This window comes from Gossypium arboreum, chromosome 4 (assembly GCF_025698485.1).
Source record: "Gossypium arboreum isolate Shixiya-1 chromosome 4, ASM2569848v2, whole genome shotgun sequence".
NCBI lineage: Eukaryota > Viridiplantae > Streptophyta > Magnoliopsida > Malvales > Malvaceae > Gossypium > Gossypium arboreum.
Genome location: NC_069073.1, coordinates 50,965,697 through 50,977,390, shown reverse-complemented (window position 1 = coordinate 50,977,390; position 11,694 = coordinate 50,965,697). Strand labels below are relative to the sequence as shown.

Sequence of the window (11,694 nt, the reverse complement as noted above, 5' to 3'; positions counted from 1 at the left end):
TGTTTTCCCCCGATCTAATTCTTTTTTCTTTGGTTCTTGATCTAAACACATTCAAATTTAACTCTTTTATTCACCAAATCATTCAATTCAATCCATTTACACATATTTAAGGCATTTTACAAATTAGCCCTTACATTTTCACATTTTAACACTTTAGTCCTTAATCACAAAAATCACAAAATATACAAAATTTCTATATACACATGCTTAGCCGAATTTTCCCTTAGCTCATATAAGCTGACATATTTCATTTATTTTACATTTTAGACCCTCAATTTCTCATTTTCACAAATTAGTCCAAAATACTTAAATTCATCAAAATTCAATTAGAAAACATATTAACCCAACACATATCTTTCATTATTCATCAACTAACAACAAAAAACTCATGGACTCATCCATGGAATATCTCAAAATCATCATCAAATTCAAAAATTCAAGTATAGGCTAGCTAGAGTACTAAGCAACAATCACAAAAATGTAGAAATTATCAAAACCCAACAAAAAGGAACTTATAATTAAGCTTAGTAGTAGCCGAACCCTAAAACACCATGGATGAACACTTTCCTTCTCAATTTTTGGCAAAAAAAAAAAGATGAATATCACTAATCTTTTGTTTTGTTTTGTTTTATTATAATTAATAATCCTTTTACAAATTTAACCTATAATAAACCATTATAAAATCACTTAATGGATGGTCATTTATGTCCATTAACCTTATCAATGGCATAATAACAGCATAAGGACCTTTGCTTTAATAAGCCATAGCAATTCAGGACTTTTATCAATAGAATGCAACTTTTGCATTTTCTGCGATTAGGTCATTTTTTCTAAATTAAGCACACAAACGATCAAATTTTTATATGAAACTTTCCCACGTATTAATTCACATATTATAAGAATATAAAATAATATTAAAATATTTTTATGACTCGAATTTGTGGTCCCAAAACCACTATTCCAACTAGGGTCTAAACTGGGTTGTTACAGTGAGACCTGCTATTGCTGCGAATAACTTCAAATTGAAGCCGAACACTATCCAAATGATCCAACAATTTGTTCAGTTCGATGGTTTGCAAGATGATGATCCAAATACTCATTTGGCCAACTTTCTATAATTCTGTGATACTTTTAAGATAAATGATGTTTCTGACGACGACATTCACCTTCGGTTGTTTCCCTTCTCATTGAGGAATAAGGCTAAACAGTGGTTGAACTCCCTACCTGTAACAGTCTGGTTTTGACCCTAGTCAGAATAGTGGTTTCGAGACCACATATTCAAGTCAGAAAAATGTTTAAATTTTATTTTCTGTGCTTGTGATATGTGAATTAGTAAGTGTGAAAGTTTCATATAAAATTTAACCGTATGTATGTTTAATTTGATAAAAGGATCTAATCACGTAAAATGTTAAAGCTGTGTGTTAGATGTTAAAAGTGCCTATTTGACTTGGCTTTGTAAATGAGAGGCCCTTATGTTGTAAATGGACCATTAGACTCATTAAATGACATTAGTGGACATTAGTTGGTGGAATTTATAATGAAATAGCTTAGGTTAAAATAATCATTTGAGTAATAATATGTGTTTTAATAAAGAAAACATAAAATGCCATGCAATATATCATCTTTGTTGGCCGATTATTTGAAAGAAAAATAATAAAAAAGATCAAGCTAGGGTTCGGCTAAAAAATTGGTGATTAAGGTAAGTATTGAGCTCGATTTTTGATGATTTTTATGTTTTTGTAATCGTTGCTTCGAATTCTATCAAACCCATGCCTCAATTTCTATTTTGATGATAATTTTGAAATGTTCCATGGATGGATTCATGAGCTTCGTGATGTTATAAGATGAAATCTTAAAGTTTAATATTTGGTTTACATGTTTTGTCTTTGGATTTTTGATGAAATTGAGTATTTTGGGGTAATTTGTAAAAATGTTATTTTGAGGGACTAAAATGTGAAATAAATGAAATGTATGGACTTATATGAGAGCTATTAAAATCTAGCTAAGCTTGTGTATGAGCAAATTTTGTGTATTTTGGTGATTTTATGAATTAGGGACTAAATTGTTGAAATGTGAAAATATGAGGGCTAGTTTACAAAATGCTTCAAATATGTGTTTATGGATTGTTTTGAATGATTTGGTGAATAAAAGGGTTAATTTTGAATACATATAGATCAAGAAAAGAGGAATTCAAATTTAGACCGAGGGAAGTCGAAGATTATAGAATAAACGATCAAGTCGGCAATTTCCAGTACGAGGTAAGTTAGTACTTAAAACATGATGTTAAGTAAATTTTAATGTTTTGAATATATAGACATTATATATATGTTCGGTTTAGATGAATACGACGATAAATCAATAGTATTTGGCACTAAGTGTACGATTTAAACTAGCTTCGGCTATATGAGGCACTAAGTGTGCGATACCGACTTAGGTTCAGCTAATTGAGATGGCACTAAGTGTGCGGAATCGTTCTAGCTTCGGCTAACTATTGCAGTACTAAGTGTGCAGATGTTCAAAGCACGAATAATTTATGGAAAGTCTTAAAATATTTAAACAAAATGTGAGAATGAAAGTGAATAAGTATGGGAAGATTCAGGTATGTACGATACCTATGGGGTAGATGATACTATGAATGTGAAGCTCATTGATTTGGTATGAACATATGGATTGTGTTGATATAGATTTGATAGATGATTTGGGAATTTGTAAGTACTTATGTATTGATGATTTTTGGTACGAGCTTACTAAGCTTTTGAAAGCTTCCTTTATGTATGTTTGCATTGTTTTATAGATATCAGTGCTACTGCAAGCTTGAGGATCGTCAAGGATTGTCACCACACTATTGAATCTAATTTTGGTACTTTTGATAATGTATATTTTTAGAGTATGGCATGTATAGGCTAGTGGTTGTGGGAACATGTTTTGTGATGCATATACTTAGCCATGTGATTTGGCTCGTTGGTTTTTAAACTCATAATTGATAATGGCTTATGGTATGTGATGTTAATATGCAAATGTGGTATGTTATAGTAGGTAAGTTTTGGTAATTTTAGTTTGAGATTGAATGATGTATGGAAGGAAATGTTTTGGTATGATCTTATTTTATGTTTTGGCATAAAATTGGCTAAAATAGTGGTGCATATATGCTTGATTCTTTGCTTGTAGGTTGACCCAAATTTGGGGTGGAAAATTGGCTATTCAAATGGCCTATTTTTGTCCACACGGGTAGAGACACGGGTGTGTGTCTCAGCTGTGTATGACACACGGCTATGTTGCATAGTCGTATGTCCCCTGGGGTACCTACAATTGTAAGTCAAGCCCGAACGCGGTGAAAGAACACAGGCGTGTGGCTAGCCGTGTGGTCCAAGTCAGGCTCGACCATAGCCAAGGCACATAGGCGTGTCTTGTAGCCGTGTGAGCAAGTCAGTAGCTATGCCCTGTTTTGACACAGCTTAGACACACGGGCATGTCTAAGGCCATGTGAGGCACACGGCCTGTTCATATGGGCGTGTGACCTTTGAAAAGTGGAAAATTTTTATAAGTTCTGAAACTTTTATATGCTTTCAATTTAGTTCTGAATGCACGTTTAAGTATCATATGCTCAATTTTATGTTCTTGATGAATGTGAAAGAATGACATTTATTGGAATGATTTGATATTTGATATACGAATATTCTGAGTTGTGTTGTGGGTTAAGTAATGCCTTCTAACCTATTCCAGCGACGGTTACGGGTTAAGGGTGTTACACTACCATGAGGTTCTATCACTACATGGGAGCAAATGATTGAAAAGTTCTTATTGAAGTATTTTCCATCGGCTAAGATAGCTAAGTTGATGAATGATATCTTTTCCTTCATAGAAATGGATTTAGAGACCCTATATGATGCATGGGAGAGGTATATGGATTTATTGAGAAGGTGCCCTCACCATGGGTTACCTTTATGGCTACAGGTTAAAACTTTCTACGACGGTTTGAATTTCTCAACTAGGTAATTGATCGATGCAGCCGTCGGTGGGACTCTGAATAATAAAACACCTAAAGAGGCTCATGAGTTTGTAGAGGAGACGGCACTAGATAATTATCAGTGGCAAGTCATGAGAATGAAGCCGATGAAAGCAGCTAGTGTTTTTAACGTAGATGCGGTCACCATGTTATCTAATCAGGTAGAACTTTTGAATAAAAAGATTGACGGTTTATATGGTTCTACACAGGTACATCTGATAATGCAGTTCAATACGAATGGATGAGGGATGAACAATCCAAAATGTCGATCCTACAGCCCTAGCACAGAGAACGAACATGTCAACTATATGGGTAACAATTCTATACCCCGGAATAATCCCTATAGTAACACTTATAATGCAGGTTGGAGGAACCATCCCAATTTCTCTTAGGGTGGTTAAGGAAATGAAAGACCATAACCCCCTCCAGGCTTTCAACAACCTTACCAACAAGAGAAGAAGTCGAACCTTGAGGAGATGCTGATAAAGTTTATTTCAGTGTTAGAAACCCGTTTCCAAAACACTGGAACAACACTTAAAAATCAACAAGTGTCGATTCAAGGGCTCAAGAATCAAATAGGTCAGCTTGCTAAGCTGATTTCAGAAAGACCACAAGGTAGCTTGCTTAGAAATATCGAAACTAAACCAAGATAGCAGGTTCATGCAATTACGGTTCGAAATGAAGAAGGGTTAGTTGAACATGAACCAAAACTTAGGAAAGAAAGTGTGGTAAGTTAACGTAAGGTTGAGGTGAGCGACAGTGAAAAAAAGCCGGAAGGTAAGGAGTATAAACCTCGTGTCCCATATCCCAACGCGACGACGAACAATTTGATAAATTCCTTAAACTTCTAAAAAAGTTGCATATTAACTTACAATTTATTGAAGCTTTGTTGCAGATTCCCAATTCCGTTAAATTTTTAAAGGAGCTTTTGGCAAACAAATGAAAGTTAGATGATTCGTCGCATGTAGAGCTAAATGTAGTTTGCTCAGCTATCTTCCAAAATAAACTACCCAATAAGTTGAAAGATCCAGGGAGTTTTACTATTCCTTGTTTATTTGGTAGTTTAAATGTTAATAATGCTTTTGCTGATTTAGGGGCAAGTATTAATGTCATGCCCTACAAAATGCTTAAGCAACTAGGTCTTGGGAAACCCAAATGAACTAGGATGAGTTTTCAATTAGCAGATAGAACCATTATATTTCCTAGGGGCATTGTTGAAGACGTACTCGTTAAAATTGATAAAATCATATTCGCAGTTGATTTTGTTGTTTTAGACATGGATGAGGATAGTGACGTACCTTTAATTTTAGGATGACCTGTAACATCCTGAAATAGGGCCTAGTCAAAATAATGGTTTCGGGACCACAAATCCGACATCAAAATATTTATTTTATGATTATTATGAGGCCTAGAATATGACTATATGCATGTGTTAAAGTTTTATGAAGAAATTCTAAGTATAAGGTGTCCAATTGGAAATTAGGGACTAAATTGAATAAATTGCAAAACTTGGATTCTAGAAGCAATTTGTATGAAATTGCTTTATATTATGAATTAGAAGGTCTTGGAGAGCAATTTTCCCAAACTCTAAATTTTTGGACAAAAATGGGCTTGCATGGATGAAATTTTAAAGAAAGGGCATAAGGGTATTTTGGTCATTTAATCAATTTAAAGAATTAAAATGGGAAAAATCAAGCCAAAATCAGCCATTTTCTCCTTCATCCAGCCGAAAATTTTGGGTTCTCTATAGCTAGGGTTTCAAGCTTTCCAAGCTCAACAGTAAGTGCTCCCAAGCCCCGATTTTCATGCTCTTCGTATTTTTGAAATTTCAGTAGCTTGCTCTCTCCATTTCTACCCATATTTCATGCTAGGGTTCATGTTTAAAATTTTACCCATGCATGAGTTGCTTGTATTGTAATGACCCGAATTTTACCGATACTGAAAAAGTATAATTTCGGATCTCTGTTTATGAAAAGTGGATTCGTAAATATTTATTTAAAAATATTTACGAAGTAAAATGAGTGATTAATTAGAGTTTAATTAAGTGAATTTAGCTTAATTAAGGATAATTAGATAAAAGGGTTAAATTGAATGAAGAGTGAAAGTTTAATTATAGAATAAAGAAAAGTAAAGGGACTAAAAAGGCAAATAAGCCAAAAGGAGTGCAAGTGTATGGCAAAAATAAAATACATGTGTAATTAATATAATACATACATTTGTAATACATGTATGTATTCACTTATTATTTAAGTAAATAATTAATGTATTTATTATTAGTTAATTGATATTATTTGATAAATAAATTAAATATAAGACAAGTGTATGGTAAAATAATTTATATGTGTACCAATAGTATACATACACTTGTAATACACATATATGTTTGCTTATTATATAAGTATATTATATATTATTATTAAAAGTAAAGTAAATAAAAAAGGAGAAAAAAAAGAAAGAATTAGAATGAAAAAGAAACAGAATGTGGAACGAAACAGGGGAAGGAAGAAAGAAAAAGAGAAAAGAAAGAAGAAAAGAGAAAATTGAAGGTTTGAAGCTTGGAAGTTTAATAGGTAAGTCAATTTAGTCCTTTTTACTTAATTTTGATGTTTTAGAAGCTTTGGAACAAGATTTTGATGAAATTAAGTTGATATTTTGAAAGTTATTAGATTTTTAGATAATGTCCATGTTGAGTAAAATGATGAATTAAGGGCTAAATTGATAGAAATTCAAGTTAGATATGAAATAAGGATTGAATTGTAAAGTGATTCATAAGTTTTATGCTTTAAGGACTAAATTGAAAGAATTTTGAAATTATGGTTTTAGATAATTATGTCTAAGTTTGGTTAAAAATTGAGTAGAAATAAAGTATGAATTAAGATAAAAAAGTAAGTGAATTTAGTTAGGATTAAATTGAAATTAAAAGTAGAAAATCAACATTTTGCACTAAGACTATTATGGACAGTAGCAGTAGTCTAAGTTTGAAAAATCACCAATAATTTTAAAAATTGAATTATAGGATGAATAAAAAATGAAATTAAAGCTTATTGAGTCTATTTTCTTATAGACGAAACGGTATAAGCAATTTATTTGTAAATTATGAGATATAATGAATTTTGTGAGACAAGGTCAGAATGAATTCGAGTTCCCCTGTTCTGACTTTGGAAAATCACCAAAAATTGGATAAAAATAATTAGAGACTTAAAGTTATATGTTTAGAATCCCTAATGAGTATATTTTTAGGATAAATCAATGGGAATATTATCCAAGTTTTGTACTATAAGATAATTAATTTTTAGTAAAGAAGGGTCAAAAATGTCAGACAGCAGAACATGGATAAATTTAAAGAATAAACTGTACTTATTGGCTAAATCAAAAATTCTGAACCTTTTATGGTAAAAATATATATAAGTCTAGTTTCAGGGAAAATTAGCGGATCTTAATTTTGAGTTTTATAGCTCCAGATATAAATAATTTAGTGACTATGACACAGATGGAAAACTTGAATATCCATAAAAGTAAATAATAAAAATTATAGATAATGTTACTTACAAGTGTGTTATATACATTAAGGATGTGGAATGGAGAGTAGGAGGAGGAAAATATATATGAATATTCAGTTAGCATGGCTAATTTGCATGTTTTAAGCTCATGGACTAAATAAAATAAAAGTAAAACTTTAGGGGGTAAATTTTGTAAAAAATGTTAAAAATGACTAAATTGAAGGGAATGAATTGTTTTATTATCTAAATTAATAAATTGAATGAAATTATCAATTTAAGATTGGGTGAAATTTGGGAAAATGGTAAATTACCAATATGCCCCTAAATCTTGGTATTTCTGTAATTTAGTCAGGTAGGTTTGTATATCTTGAATGAGCTTGTAAATATGACAATATAAGTATTGTATCGTATTTTATATAATATTTTGAATTGAATATATGAAAAGGGTGTTATATGAAACATGAAAATGAATACTAAATAATATAAATTCATTGAAATTATTCTGAAAATCTCGGTAATGCCTCGTATCCTATGTCGGTCTCAGGTACAGGTATGGGATATTACATTTAATGGTATCAGAGCTATGGTTTAGTCGGTTCTCGGACCAAACATAGTATATGTGAAGTCTAAAAACACATGTCAGTAAAATATATGATAATGTGATATCTCTCGACTCTAATGAAATTTGTTTTACTTATAGAAAGAGATGTTTTTCAACCAAGCTAATTCTGATAATGCTAAAAGCGATACTCAAGATACGAGTAGAAAGTTGATTATGATGAATCGGTACAAAAAAAAGCATGAATAAATGTTTTATAATACATGTCGATGATAAATATTATGTTATATGTATTATTAAAAGCAAATTATATTACTACATGAAATATTGTCTTGATGGCTAAATTACAAAATATATAAATGTAATATATGAAGCACATGATAAGGATTATTAGAGAATTATGAATGAATAGTGAATTTTGAAATATATTACATGTATTGAAGATCTGTAAGATATAAGTATATGAATTATTGGTACAAGGATTAAATTGTAAAGCATGTAAAAATATTATGCGAAAGGTGTAAAAGTGATATGCATGTATGAAATAATTCACCCAAGTAGACAATATTAGAACTACTAGGATGTTAAGGGACTTCAGCATGCTCTCTGATTATTAGCACGCCAGTGCTCTCTGAATATTAGCACGCCAGTGCTCTTTGATATTTAGCACGCCAATGTTTCACGATATTTAGCACGCCAGTTGCTCTCGATTAGCACATTTGTGCTCTTCGATATTTAGCACGTCGGTGCTCTCGATTAGCACATTTGTGCTCTCAGATAGCACTTCGTTTTCTCATTCTTTAGTGCATAATAATGCACCTCAGTATAAGTCCTGTATATCCAAGTGTTCCTATGTAGTCTACTGGGCCTCTGTTAAATAAAAAGTAAACAATTTTCGTTACAAGATAAAGGATTATCCCTGAGTAAAAATGTTAGTTATGATGAAGCAGAACTCGTAAAAGTACGGATAAATGTTTTATAATACTTGTGAATAATAAATGTTATATGAGTAAATACATGAAAATTAAATTATGAGGCTTTACGATCTATACCCCTTTACTAATACAATTATATGCAATGAAATTCATGAGATTTATATTGATTAAATTCAGAAGCGGAAAGTGAAAAGCTCAATGGTTGAACAATTGATAATGCAGTCGGAACTGAGAATGAGTTAATAAGTAAAGATGGGTTCTGGATAGAGATATCAGATTTTTCTTAAATTAGTTGAGATATGCAGTATCACTGTTAAAGAAAGAAGTTATTTATGGGAAAATCAATTTATTTAAATATGGTATTTACAGAATAGTTAACTAAAAATTTCTTCCGAATTAGTTTTTTTTTAGTGAAGTAAATGATGTGAAATTATTGATGACTATACTAGTCAATGGACTGGTGAATAAATTGCAAAAATATTTGAATATAGCCGTTATAACTGGGTATATTATAGTAAATTTTTGGGATTTTATATGGGTATAGTGTATAGATGATTTATGACTAAACATTTTGGATTGAATATGATGGTTGTTTGCTATTTAGAAATAAAAGTTGAACAGAGGGATTCAGAACTTATACAGGAGAATTTGCATGAAATTATAGTAGTACTATGTCTATGCATTCTGGAAGAATAAGATGAACAGTGATTTGAGACAGATGGGTTGAAGACTGGGAAAAGAAAAGCAATACTTTGAATTTGCATATAAATGTTTATATTAGGTACAGATGTCTTCAGAACTGTTACAGCCAGTGATGATACCATAATGGAAATGGGATGGAATTTCTATGGTTTTGGACTGGAATTATCTCTGTCCGTGAAAAAGAAAAATGATATTTGAACAATCGTCGAAGATAAGGCAAAGTCTGTATAATTTATTTCGATATGAATGAAATTCTTACTTAATAATTATCTGAAATATGGGTTTCTGAGATCGTCAGATTCATGGTATAGTAATTTTTATTATTTCTGATTGAAATACATGGTTTATATTCTGATTCTAGAACAAGTACAAGAAGTTCGGGATATGTAATAATAGTTTACAGTATTGTATGAAATTCTGTATGATTGTAAATGTAGAATTTCATAGTATTTGATTTAATATTGTGAGAAAATGAATATGCAAAGTTGTTTGATTTATGAAACCGAAGAAAAGTGAAACTGATCGGATTAGATTGAAATAGACTGAAAGCAGTTTTAGCAGATGGAAATTATGTATATCGAGTATTCTGCCAGTGATGAGGTATTTCTTAAGTTGCATGTTGGAAGAAACTTTTGAGATCTAATTGGGAAAGAGAAGTTGAGTTCTCGTTCTGTTTGGGTATTTGAAATTATAGAAAGAATTCAGATAGTAATGAATTGATTGGTTTCACTTCCGAAGCTACAGAAAATTTGTGATGCTCAGAAAATATAGGTCAAATCTCTTATATGTTAGCTTGATAAGGGATACTGAAATTTAAATTAATTCATTGTATGAAGAAGAAGAACCGATTGGGATACTAGATTGCAATGTGAAGTTATAATACTAATAAAGCAACATGGGAACCGAAAGAAACAGTGAGATTGCTGAATCCCAGAATCCCCACCTCTTTTAGGCAAATTTCGAGTACGAAATTTATTAAAGGGGGGAGAATTGTAATGACCCGAATTTTACCGATACTGAAAAACTATAATTCCAGATCTCTGTTTTTGAAAAGTGGATTCGTAAATATTTATTTAAAAATATTTACTAAGTAAAATGAGTGATTAATTAGAGTTTAATTAAGTGAATTTAGCTTAATTAAGGATAATTAGATAAAAGGATTAAATTGAATGAAGAGTGAAAGTTTAATTATAGAATAAAGAAAAGTAAAGGGACTAAAAAGGCAAATAAGCCAAAAAGGAGTGCAAGTGTATGGCAAAAATAAAATACATGTGTAATTAATATAATACATACATTTGTAATACATGTATGTATTCACTTATTATGTAAGTAAATAATTAATGTATTTATTATTATTTAATTGGTATTATTTGATAAATAAATTAAATATAAGACAAGTGTATGGTAAAAATAATTTATATGTGTACCAATAGTATACATACACTTGTAATACACATATATGTTTGCTTATTATACAAGTATATTATATATTATTATTAAAAGTAAAGTAAATAAAAAGGAGAAAAAAAGAAAGAATTAGAATGAAAAGAAACAGAATGTGGAACTAAACAGGAGAAGGAAGAAAGAAAAGAGAAAAGAAAGAAGAAAGAGAAAATTGAAGGTTTGAAGCTTGGAAGTTTAATAGGTAAGTCAATTTAGTCCTTTTACTTAATTTTGATGTTTTAGAAGCTTTGGAACAAGATTTTGATGAAATTAAGTTGATATTTTGAAAGTTATTAGATTTTTAGATAATGTTCATGTTGAGTAAAATGATGAATTAAGGGCTAAATTGATAGAAATTCAAGTTAGATATGAAATAAGGATTGAATTGTAAAGTGATTCATAAGTTTTATGCTTTAAGGACTAAATTGAAAGAATTTTGAAATTATGGTTTTAGATAATTATGTCTAAGTTTGGTTAAAATTGAGTAGAAATAAAGTATGAATTAAGATAAAAAAGTAAGTGAATTTAGTTAGGATTAAATTGAAATTA

The 11,694-nt window shown here is 30.6% G+C and overlaps 1 non-coding gene across 1 annotated transcript; it reads right to left on the bottom strand.

The window, feature by feature from the left end:
- Positions 1-3,831: 3,831 nt before the first annotated feature.
- Positions 3,832-3,938, bottom strand: LOC128292405 (small nucleolar RNA R71). Its single transcript, XR_008282390.1, has one exon. It is a non-coding gene; the product is annotated as a small nucleolar RNA R71 (small nucleolar RNA).
- Between the last annotated feature and the right edge of the window lie 7,756 nt (positions 3,939-11,694).